General features: G+C 31.4%; 1 protein-coding gene across 3 annotated transcripts in view; it reads right to left on the reverse strand.

The window, feature by feature from the left end:
• LOC117689995 (serine/threonine-protein phosphatase 6 regulatory ankyrin repeat subunit B-like) overlaps positions 1-11,871 on the reverse strand; it is a 568,848-nt gene that overhangs the window by 175,386 nt on the left and 381,591 nt on the right. For 2 of the 3 annotated variants that reach the window (XM_066068488.1, XM_066068487.1), the window contains one exon: positions 7,455-7,588. The exons of the other annotated variant lie outside the window; for it this stretch is intronic. The gene's annotated coding sequence lies outside the window, so the exon portion shown is untranslated. The remainder of the gene's footprint in view (positions 1-7,454; positions 7,589-11,871) is intronic. 3 annotated transcript variants of the gene reach the window in all.

Raw genomic sequence — 11,871 nt, forward strand, 5'->3', positions numbered from 1 at the left:
AAAATAAATGAGAAAATAACATAGTAGTTAACCCGACGAAATATTGCAATCTTTTTTTTACTTCCTTTGTTTCCAAATTAAGATAATTTAAGGGAAAAAAGAGAAATCTTTATAACAAAATAAACTTAATACAATATTATATATTGTAACTTGTGTTTTAAATTTGAGTTAACTTATATTTGGGATAACTTTATTTCGGAATTAAACAGCAATAAACTGTATCATAACACTTAATTTTTGTAACCATTTCAATGTGTATTTTAAGTACATTTTCATGAAACCAATAACAACATAGCAAGAACAAAGTTGACCAACAGTAAGTTTCCGGGGATAAGCTTCCTCATGAGGCCCCATATTTTAATGATTAACAAAAAATGCTAAATGACGATGTCACAAAACTAATGTTAGCGGCATGAAGAATTAAATTTCTATCTACAAATATGTTTACATAAAATGAGATTGTTGTGCCATACATTTGAAACCAGACTCTACCCATATTTGACTTCGGATTCCTTCAACATCTGATTTTTAAAGATTTGCGCCTGCTCTTTGTTAATCGAAGAAATGCCTCTTTTAATAAACACAAAAAGGGATTTTTAAAAGTAGTTCAATTCGCGAAATTTTCCCTATGCATGCAGCCTCTATTCATCCCCGGACCCCAAAAATCAAAAAGATTTCTAGTACCCCATTCAAGATAGATATGTTCCCAACAGATGGATGATTTTCGGTAATCAATGGAAATTGTAAACAACAGCTTCTTTCATTTTTACAATGTATAATCTTCGACAAATATTTAATAATGTTTACTTGCAAGACAATTGAATAAAGGTAAACGGAAAAGTTAAAAGAAAGATTTAGAGCAAATATTTAATTAACGAATCGGTTGTGAATTGTGAGCCTGGAAATTATTTATAGTCACTATCATTTTTAATTTATATTTTGATACAAATTTTTATCAAGACCAAATCAATAAATGTTTTAAGAAACCGCTTCAGATTAGACTTATCTGAATTTACAATTAATGTAGAAGCCCGACTATCAATAATATTCATTAAAAGATTGTCCGTAAGAATCAACAATAGTATGTTGTTGCTTTTTTTTGTTTTATCTTAATTCTATAACTTTAAATCGTAGTGCATATAACTTTATTTTTACTTTTTTGTTTGTCTTCAGCACAATTCTTTGTGAGGGTTTCGGGGGTTGAAATCCATATACGCCGTTAAGGGGGAGGGGGGGGGGGTGAAATCCATATGCGCCGTAATTAGGGGGTTGAGTTAAAATCCATATACACCGTTATTAGACATAGGAAGGGTTGTTTGAAGTCCATATACGCCTTAATTAGACTTAACAGAATGAAAAAGCCAACTAAATAGATGTTAATAAAAAACATTACATTAATCTTTAACAAATATGAAACGATAACCACATTAATATTTCCCTTGCACTTTGATTCGATTACAAATAATGGGTTTTCAAATAGAGATCTGATTGGTTGGCGCTCTGATTCTACAACGCATTTCATCGATTATTTTATTTGACAGGTATATAAGTTATACCGGACCCGGAATATGTTTTCAAAGTCCGCTCTGGTCTGCGTCAGCCTGGAGTTTCCCCGCGTCAGCTTTGGTTCCGCCCTAGAGGACCCGAAGCAGACCCTAACGGACACAGAAAACAGATCCAGGGTTTCTGTAAGGTAGTGCCGTTTACCATGAATAGAAATGAAAATTGTATTTACACGTTCTCTTAGTACGAGAATGAAGAATAGTAGGATGAGTTTCAAAAATCGCACTTAAAATACTCTTTGAAGTTTGTGCTGTACAAAGGGTCAAGGCAACAAAACTGTTCTCGATCTAAACAAAATATCTCAGTTTTAAACGCTTTTTTGGTCGATTCTATAGAGGGAAAGGGCACGCCTGTTGGGGCACCAGAAGGGTATCTAAAAATTAAAGATTAAATTAATACACGCATGACGAGTTCAATATTCTCGATCGAATAAAGAGTAGATGTACGTAATGGAAAGAGAATAAATTCCGCATATCAAAATTGATTTCAAACTAATTATGAGAGTCTTTGGATAACCACACCTGTAATCCACTATCCCAAAAGATCCCTTCATCTAGCGTAAATAAGAAGAAATGCACCCAAATATGGAGACTGTTTTACAATGCAATACCAAGAATCCTCTGGTATAGAACACAGGACGAAGATGGTATTTTTATGCTCGGTTTTTGATTACAGAGTCGCATATTTGAAAAAAAAATGTCCTTTAAAAAATGACATTGTATATACAAATATACTCCACGACCTGGAAAATTTGACTCTTATGCAATTGCGTAAATAGGATCGTGTGATTATAAATCTGTTTATTAGAAATGAATTCAAAATACGCAGAACAATAGTTTACATTTATTTCAGAATCAATTTTGAATGGTTACAGCCGTAAACAAATGTGATCAAATAAATAATTGACCTGTTTTTCATTTTGTTTGACTTGTCCCTTCTTTATAAAAATCTGTGAACGGCCCCAAATATTAAACCGTATAACAAATTAATTTGACCCATGTGTTACGTTTGAAAATTAAACTTTGCGAGACACAAAGTATTGTGATATTAACAGACACCACTTGACAAGTGATTAACAGACCAAGGTAGACGCGTTTTAACCTTATTGTCACTTAATAGGCCCACCGTGCAAAATGAGATTTCATTAAATTTCAAGCAAGATTGTTTCTTGAATAATACATAAACCATTCAGGTATAAGATAACTCTTAAATTTAATATTTTAATGACGATTATGTGAAACAACAACGTTAACACCAGGTGAATATTAAATTGTACCAATTGTGATTTACTATGACAGGTGTTTTTTATACAAACTATCTAAAATCATTAGGCTATATGTTTCTTAATTGTGATTTTATATCAGACAATAACATTGAAATTTCATCTGAAAATTCATAGATTATCATAATATATAAACGTTTGGTATACATTTTTCTCAAATTGTTAAAATCCCATATATATACTTAAAGTACAGAAAAGCCTAAAATTAAATGTAACGATTCAAACTACAATGTATTTATAAATTTAACATCATAACATATTAGCAGGCAGCAGTCATACGATACCCCTATACCTAGCGTAAAAGAAAAGCTAGTTTTTTTTTAAATAACATACAAATATGTGGATCTTTTACACGCTCCGATAGAGGGCGCCCTTGATATTTTGGTTCAAAAAGGTTGACAACAGAGTCGCCTGATTAAGAAAAAGCATATGTTTATATTATTTAAAGTGCGTAAGAAATACATTTGCAAAAATTTTGCTTTTGATACGGCGATCAATAGAAAACTTATTAAATAAGAACTATAAAAACCCGGAAAACAATTACGACATCTCTAATAAACAAAACCCAAGAAACTCAAAGAGATCTCTAGTGCCCCCGCAACCCCAATATATCACTACCAGGCGGATGATAACGATAATCCATGTAAATTGACGACAACGGCTCCATCAATTTTACACTATATCACCATCAAGTAATTTGTTTTTCGTGCAAGAAACCTACATATAATTAGAAAGGTTGAGAGAGGTTTAGAATTAACGAATCGGTTATTGTAAGTCTGATTTACTGAATTTAATTACAGTGATCATAACCATCATTTCTTACTTTGATTATCTGAATTTTCGATAACTTTACGAACCCGGTTTTCAGTTATGAAAGAATCATCAATTTTGTCGTTTTTTTTTAAAATTTCATTAATTAGTGAAGTAAGTCTACCATACTTTATTCTGCTATTTCATTTTGTTTTCAGCATCATCTTTGGGGGTTGGAAATGTCTGAGAGCAGGGTATCATAGGAACGTTTTTTAGATTTAAGATTTGTTTCAAATGAAATACTAGAGATGACTATCCTTTCGTTTCTAAAATATTGTCTTTGTAAAAAAAAATTTGATTTTTTTTTATCTGAAACAGAAGAGATTTGGTTTTTTTTTTATCTTTTGGAGAAAACAAATTTGAATGTTATACATGTAAGGATTGTATATTACTTCACAGACAAGAAATAAACTTGTCATCATCATATACTGCTTAGAACTATTATTCGTATGAATGTGTTGTATATATTTCAAGTTCATTAATGAATAATTTTCTTAAATTAAAATCTAAAAACTGAAAGATAGTTAGGCGATTGATAATTAAGTATTAAGTAAGCATTTTCCTAATACAGACGTGAACGAATATCATGATCAAAGGTTGATAAATCTTGAATATAATTTTAAAAAATGTCGTAATCAATGCAGTTAAATAGTTTTTTTTCTTTTTCTAATAAGTTATTTTAAAAACTTCTTGATATTGTATTAAGTCCACATAGTAAACCAATATTATTAATTTTTAATGAAATATAACCAAGAGAATTTTGCAGGTATAAATAACAAAATATGAAACAAAGCAAAAGCAAACGTCATCATTTACGAAATTAAAGAAAGAAACGAGTTTTCATTAATATTCTAGTTTGACAGCGCCCGTTGCGGTGAGTTAACAGTCAAACATTATTGCACTTGTCTTTGAAAACTATATCTATCTATCTATCTATCTATCTATCTATCTATCTATCTATCTATCTATCTATCTATCTATCTATCTATCTATCTATCTATCTATCTATCTATCATTCTATCTATCTATCTATCTATCTATCTATCTATCTATTTATCTATCTATCTATCTATCTATCTACAAAGCACAGAGAAATTCACCTTATTGGAGCTTCACCTCCGCCCCGGCCGGGGCTTCAACTCACGACCTCTGGAACCATTCTCTTAGCGGTGAACGGCCACCGCGCTAACCACTGGGCCATCTAGGCAAGACAAAAATCTTGCTTTCGATGACAAAGGGAAACTAGCGCGCTGGTCACTCACTACACGGTCGTTTGAGATACAGGTGGAATCCAGTTAAACGACAATTGGAGAGGATCGGGACGATACGCATTGCATAGATATATGCAATTCTGCATCCCTCTAACATTAACAATGTATTGTTTATCTTGTTGAATTTCCTCGCTAATATAAGTAGCAATAATAAAAACGTTTACAACACTCATGGATGGCTGTGTCTAATGTGACTTTTTGGTGTTGACTTTACGTAAACTATTTCTAAATCGATCAAAACTAAGATTATGTTAAGCACACAATCCTATGGATTCGCTCGAATTGGTCTCTGGCTTTAAAATAGTTGTAGAATGTAGCAACCGTTGTAACATTCGATGAATATATAAGAAATTGACTGCGTCTTCTGTTTGAAATACAGATGGACAGAATTACTAATTAAAAATACTTATTTAATAAGAGGGTGCAAACTAGATAATACCATAACAATTGGCAAAATTATATTCCCTAACATACAGAAAGTGATGTTTTGTTTAAAAAAAAACCCTAAAAATTCCAGTGTAAAATTGAAATCATAATAATGTAATCAGAATTCCCTGTTTTCGAATAGGTCTATTTACCTTATCCTTAAGTAACTATAAGATTAGTTCTTAAATTTATAGAAATTTAGTGTGATTAAACAAAATTTTATGAATTTCAAAGATATTGAACTTTTTAACAAACAAGCAACTCAAATTCTTACTAAACAACACCCTCAACTCGCATTTTGTCTGGTTTGATGGATTCCAAACGTTAGGAAATGATCTTCTGTCACATTATTTATGATATCATAAAAGGAATATCGAACTATTTTTATCCATAGCATTCTACTAATGTTAATGGTTTTCATTTAGAAATTGTCCCAATTGATTATTATGACAAATTAAACAATTACTGATAGCAAACACTCCTTTTCTTTTTATATCTTTGTATTTGTTACACTTTTATGACTTTTCTTTTGTTTTCCTACTAAATAACCAGGTTTGTTTTGATTGTTTGATAAACTGTACAGATAGATAACAAAAATAGTGGCCAACGGTAAGTTTCCGGGGATAAGCTTCCTCATGAGGCCCCATATTTTAATGATCAATAAAAATACTAAATGACGATGTCAAAAAACTATAATATCAGCGACATGAAGAATAAAAAATGACTCTGCAATCAGCAAAATGAGTGTATAATTTTTTTTTATCTACAAATATGTTAGCATATAATGATATTTTTGTGCCATACATTTGAAACCAGAAACTACCCATTGGCAAATAGTTGACTTCGGGTTCCTTCAACGTCTGATTTTAAACATTTGCACCTGCTCTTTGTTAAACGAATAAATGCCTGTTTTAATAAACACAAAAAGGGATTTTTAAAAGTAGTTCAATTCGTGAAATTTTGCACATGCATGCAGCCTCTATTCATCCCCGGACCCCAAAAATCAAAAAGATTTCTAGTACTGCATTCAAAATAGATATGCTACCAACAGGTGGATGATTTCCGGCAATGAATGGAAATTGACAACTAAAGCTTCTTTCATTTTTACAATGTATAATCTTCGACAAATATTTAATAGTGTTTACTTGCAAGACAATTGAATAAAGGTAAAAGGACAGATTAAAAGAAAGATTGAGAGTAAATATATAATTAACGAATCGGTTATAATTGTGAGCCTGGAATTTAATTACAGTCAATATCATTTTTACTTAACTTTATATTTTGATACAAACTTTGACATATTTTAATCAATACAATATCACTAAATGTTTTGAGAAACCAATTTTATTAGACTTATCTGAATTTACAATTAATGTACAAGCCCGACTATCAATAATATTCATCAAAAGATTGTCCGTAAGAATCAACAATAGTATGTTGTTGCTTTTTTAAATCTTATAACTTTAAATCGTAGTGCATAAAACTTTATTCTTACTTTTTTGTTTGTATTCAGCAAAATTTTTGTGAGGGTTTCAGGGGTTGATATTCATATACGCCGTAATTAGGGGTGGGGTTGAAATTTGAAATGCATATACGCCGTAATTAAATATAGGTGGGGTTGTCCATAAACGCCATAATTAGACATAACGGAATGAAAAAGCCAACTAAATAGATGTTAATAAAACACATATCTATATATGAAGTTTACATTATTCTTTGAAAAATATTACACGATAACCACATTTCCCTTCTACTTTGATTCCATTACAAATAATGGGTTTTCAACTAGAGAGCTGATATGTCGTCGCCTTGATTCTACAACGCATTTTATGGATTATTTTATTCGACAGGTATATAAGTTATACCGGACCCTGCATATGTTTTCAAAGTCCGCTCTGGTCTGCGGGAGCCTGGAGTTTACCCGCGTCAGCTCTGGGTCCGCCCTAGAGGACACGAAGCAGACCCTAACGGACACAGAAAGCAGACCCATGGTTTTAATGGGGTTTCTGTACGGTAGTATCTAATCCGCACTGACTTTTAATGAAATACACAGCTATTAAGGAGAACCGTTTAATGTGAATAGAAATAAAAACTGTACTCACACGTTCGCCTAATAGGAAAATGTTGGATAGTAGGATGAGTTTCAAAAATCACACTTAAAATACTCTTTGAAGTGTGTGCGAAGACTCTGAATTACTGCTGTACAAGGCGTCAAGGCAACAAAACTGTTCTCGACCTAAACATAAAAACATATCAGTTTTAAAAGTTTTTCTAGTCTTTTCTATAGAGGATACACCTGTTGGGGTACCAGAAGGATATCTAAAAATTAAAGATTTAATTGATACACGCATGACGAGTTCAATATTCTCGATCCAATTAAGAGTAAATTATGAGAATCTATGGAAAACCACACCTGTAATCCACTATCCCAAAAGACCCCTGCATCTAGCGTAAAGAAGAAGAAATGTATCCAAATATGGAGACTGTTTTACAATGCAATACCAAGAATCCACTGGTGTAGAACACAGCACGAAGATGGTATTTTTATGTTCGGTTTTTTATTAAAGAGTCGCATAGTTTGAAAAAAAAAATGTCCTTTAAAAATGACATTGTTGATGCATATATAGTCCACGACCTGGGAAATTTGACTCTTAATTTCGTAATTTCGTTAATAGGATCGTGTGATCATATATCTGTTTATTGGAAATGAATTCAAAATACGCAGAACAATAGTTTACATTTATTTCAGAATCAATTTTGAATGGTTACAGCCGTAAACAAATATGATCAAAGAGAAAATTGACCTGTTATTCAATTTGTTTGACTTGTCTCTTCTTTATATAAATCTGTGAACGGCCCTAAATATTAAACCGTATAACAGATTAATTTGACCCATGTGTTACGTTTGAAAATTAAACTTTGCGAGACACAAAGTATTGTGATATTAACAGACACCACTTGATAAGTGATTAACAGACCATGGTAGACGAGCCTTAACTTTATTGTAGCTTAATAGGCCCACCGTGCAAAATAAGAAATATTATATTTCATTTCACGCAAGATTGTTTCTTGAATAATACATACACCATTCAGGTATAAGATAACTCTTAAATTGAATTTTTTTAATGACGATTATGTGAAACAACAACGTTAACACCAGGTGAATATTAATTTGTATCAACTGTGATATACTATGACATGTGTTTTTTATACAAACTATCTAAAAACAATTATCAGTTTCTTAATTGTCAATAGCTTTATTTCTGACAATTACATTGAAATTTCATCTGTAAATTCATAGATTATCACGGTATATAAAAGTTTGGTATCAATTATTCTCAAATTGTTTAAATCCCATGTATATACCTACAGTATAGAAAAACCAACAAATTTAATGAAACGACTCAAACTACAATGTATTTATAAATTTAACGTCTTAGCAAACCAGCAGCCAGCTGCAGCGGTCATATGATACCCCGATACCTAGCGTAAAAGAAAAACATGGTTATCATTAGAAAATAACATACACATAAGTGGATCTTCTACACGCTTCCTCCGATGAAGGGCGCCCTTGATATTTTGGTACTAAAGGGTTGACAACAGAGTCGCATGATTAAGAAAGAGTATATTTCTAAAACGAAGTACCATTCGTCTTTTATCTTTTTCATATGTTCACATGTACATGTAATGGTAAACAAAGGAAAAAAAACCATATTCTTGTTTAATAATGTTGATAAAAAATTAAGATTATATTATTTTTTATTTAATTTAACGTGCATAAAAAATACATTTGCGATAGTTCATGCTGTTATAAATAAACCTGTACTTTACACACCAAGTGTGTTAACGAGGTTTGTCCAATATGTATCACTTTCAAGTCAGATGACTATATGCATGTTTTAAAATAGAACTATTGGTTGCTTCATATCTTATAGTGTTTAAGGGATCGGTTGTTTAATTTAATACGTAGCATTATTTCAGTTAGGCAAAATATGAACGAGTACTTGTGTACAGTGATGCATCATTTCGTTTTAAAAGTCGTTTCTGCAACCTAACACCAATAAATGTTCGCATGGCCAAAGGTGTAGGCAATCCGTTTCAGCTCACGGTTTTAAATCGACAAAACCGCACACGTGTTGCATCTGAATGTGTTCTGAACTCTTCTATTAATAAAAGCAGATAGGATTAGAGCAAACAATATACGTCCTATATAAATACACGTAAAAACAATTTTTTCCTCTGATTTGCAAACGATTGTTATTCAATTGGAAACGAACATGACTAAACTTTAAGCGTTCTGGTTAATCGATTTACATACGTCTGCAACCTTTTAATGTGGAATGCTACACAAAAACTTTATTTTATATTGAAAAATATGAACAAAAGATGGTTTTTATTTACATAAATGATTTTTAATTTGAAAAATGTAAAACATCTTTTTGACATTACTGGTCATGGTTTATTAGATATTTATATCATGAATTTACTCACATCAAATTTTTAACACTACAGTGCCTTACTTGCGACCAAAACAGATTTTCTACTTTTTCGTAAAAAATTTAAAAAAAAATCGTATAAAAAATAAGGGCATATATCTTCTCTAAACAACGAAATCTTTCTTCACAAATGATACTATAACGATCCATAAAATAAAATTTAAGTGTAGCATTCTACCTTAACTTTAACTTTGTAGAGGCCATTAAAGGTTTAATTAATTGAAGTACAATATGTAACTATGACAAACAATGTTTACTACGTTCATTTCTGATTTTGTTCATGATGAACACTCAGTCCTGTGTTTACGAAAAAATATTTTTAGGTCGATTGAAATCGAAATTATATTGAATGCACGATCTCACTATTAAGTAACATGGACTGGCCTAAGATTGTACAGTATTTTTAGATAACTTTCCCATGAATAAAAGAATTTGATGTTGCTCCCGTTTAATGTACAAATCGCCAAAATTTATTAATTCTACCCACTTTAAAATGACATTAACTCCGACTGAAAAGAAAATCCACAGATGATAATGAAAGGTTATCTTGTGAAAGTTTGAAATGGTAAAACTGATCTTTATCGAATCTTTGCAAAAACAAAATAGTTTGTACGAATGGTCAAGTATTCCAGTGAACGACACCAAATATTGTATAACATATCGAATCAATATTATCCATATGTAATTTATGAAAAGAAGACGTTGAACTGAATATTTAGGAAACACAAAACAAAATTTCCAGGACTCTCCGTGAGTTTCCGAGGCTAAGCTTTTGTTATTGAAAACTTAGGGTTATATTATTGTTTATTATATTTAAAGTGCAAAAGAAATACATTTGCGATAGTTCATGCTGTTATAAATAAGCTATACCTTTACACACCCAGTGTATTAACAAGATTTGTCAAACATGTAACACCTTCAAGTCAGATGATTATATGCATGTTTTAAAATAAAAAATATTGGTTGCTTATTATCTTGTAGATTTTAAGGGATCGGTTGTTTAATTTAATACGTAGCATTACTTCAGTTAGGCAAAATATGAACGAGTACTTGTGTACAGCGAAGCATCATTTCGTTTTAAAAGTCGTTTCTGCAACCTAACACCAAGAAATGTTGCATGGCCAAAGGTGTAGGCAATCTGTCTCAGCTCACGGTTTTAAATAGATAAAACCGCACACTGTTGCATCTGAATGTGTTCTGAACTCTTCTATTCATAAAAGCAGATATGATTGAGCAAACAATATACATTTCTCCCTCTATTTCTTAAACGATTGTAAATCAAATGGAAACAAACATGACAGAAATCTAAGCGTTCTGGTTAATCGATTTACATACGTCTGCAACCCTTTAACTTTAACTTTGTATAACTCATTAAAGGTTTAAGTAATTGAAGTATAATATGTACTGTATGACAAACAATGCGTACAACGTTCATATCTGATTATGTCCATGATGAACACTCAGTCTTGAAATTGAAACTATATTGATTGCACGATCTCTATTATGAACTAACATGGACTGGCCTAAGATTGTACAGTAGTTTTAAATACCATTGTAACTTTCCCATAAATAAAAGAATTGGATGTTGCTCCAAGTTAATGTACAAATCGACAACATTTATTAATTATTATAATACCCACTTTACTATGAATGTATCAGTTTTATATTTACATATTTTTTATTTAAAAATAATAATATTTGCATCAAAATAGGATTGTCAAAATGCACTATGTGCTGAAATGTTTCGGATTAATATGATGACATGATGTTTGGGGTATTTTTTATTACAGACTGTAAGCCTTGCTGGGTTATCACATATACACATGTACGGAATACTCTGCCGTACAATTATGCCGGGCCGAGGTGACAGTTTTGCACACGTCTAAGCTGTATGTATCGAAAATTTTAATTATGCATATTATAAACAATCGCTTAATGAGTTTCAAACCACCTTTGTTATTGGTGTATATTACCTGTCAGGTGAGATATTTAGCTTGAAAAATTAATTTCTAGTGAAAAATAA

The sequence above is a fragment of the Magallana gigas genome, chromosome 8 (genome assembly GCF_963853765.1).
Source record: "Magallana gigas chromosome 8, xbMagGiga1.1, whole genome shotgun sequence".
Classification (NCBI taxonomy): Eukaryota; Metazoa; Mollusca; class Bivalvia; order Ostreida; family Ostreidae; genus Magallana; species Magallana gigas.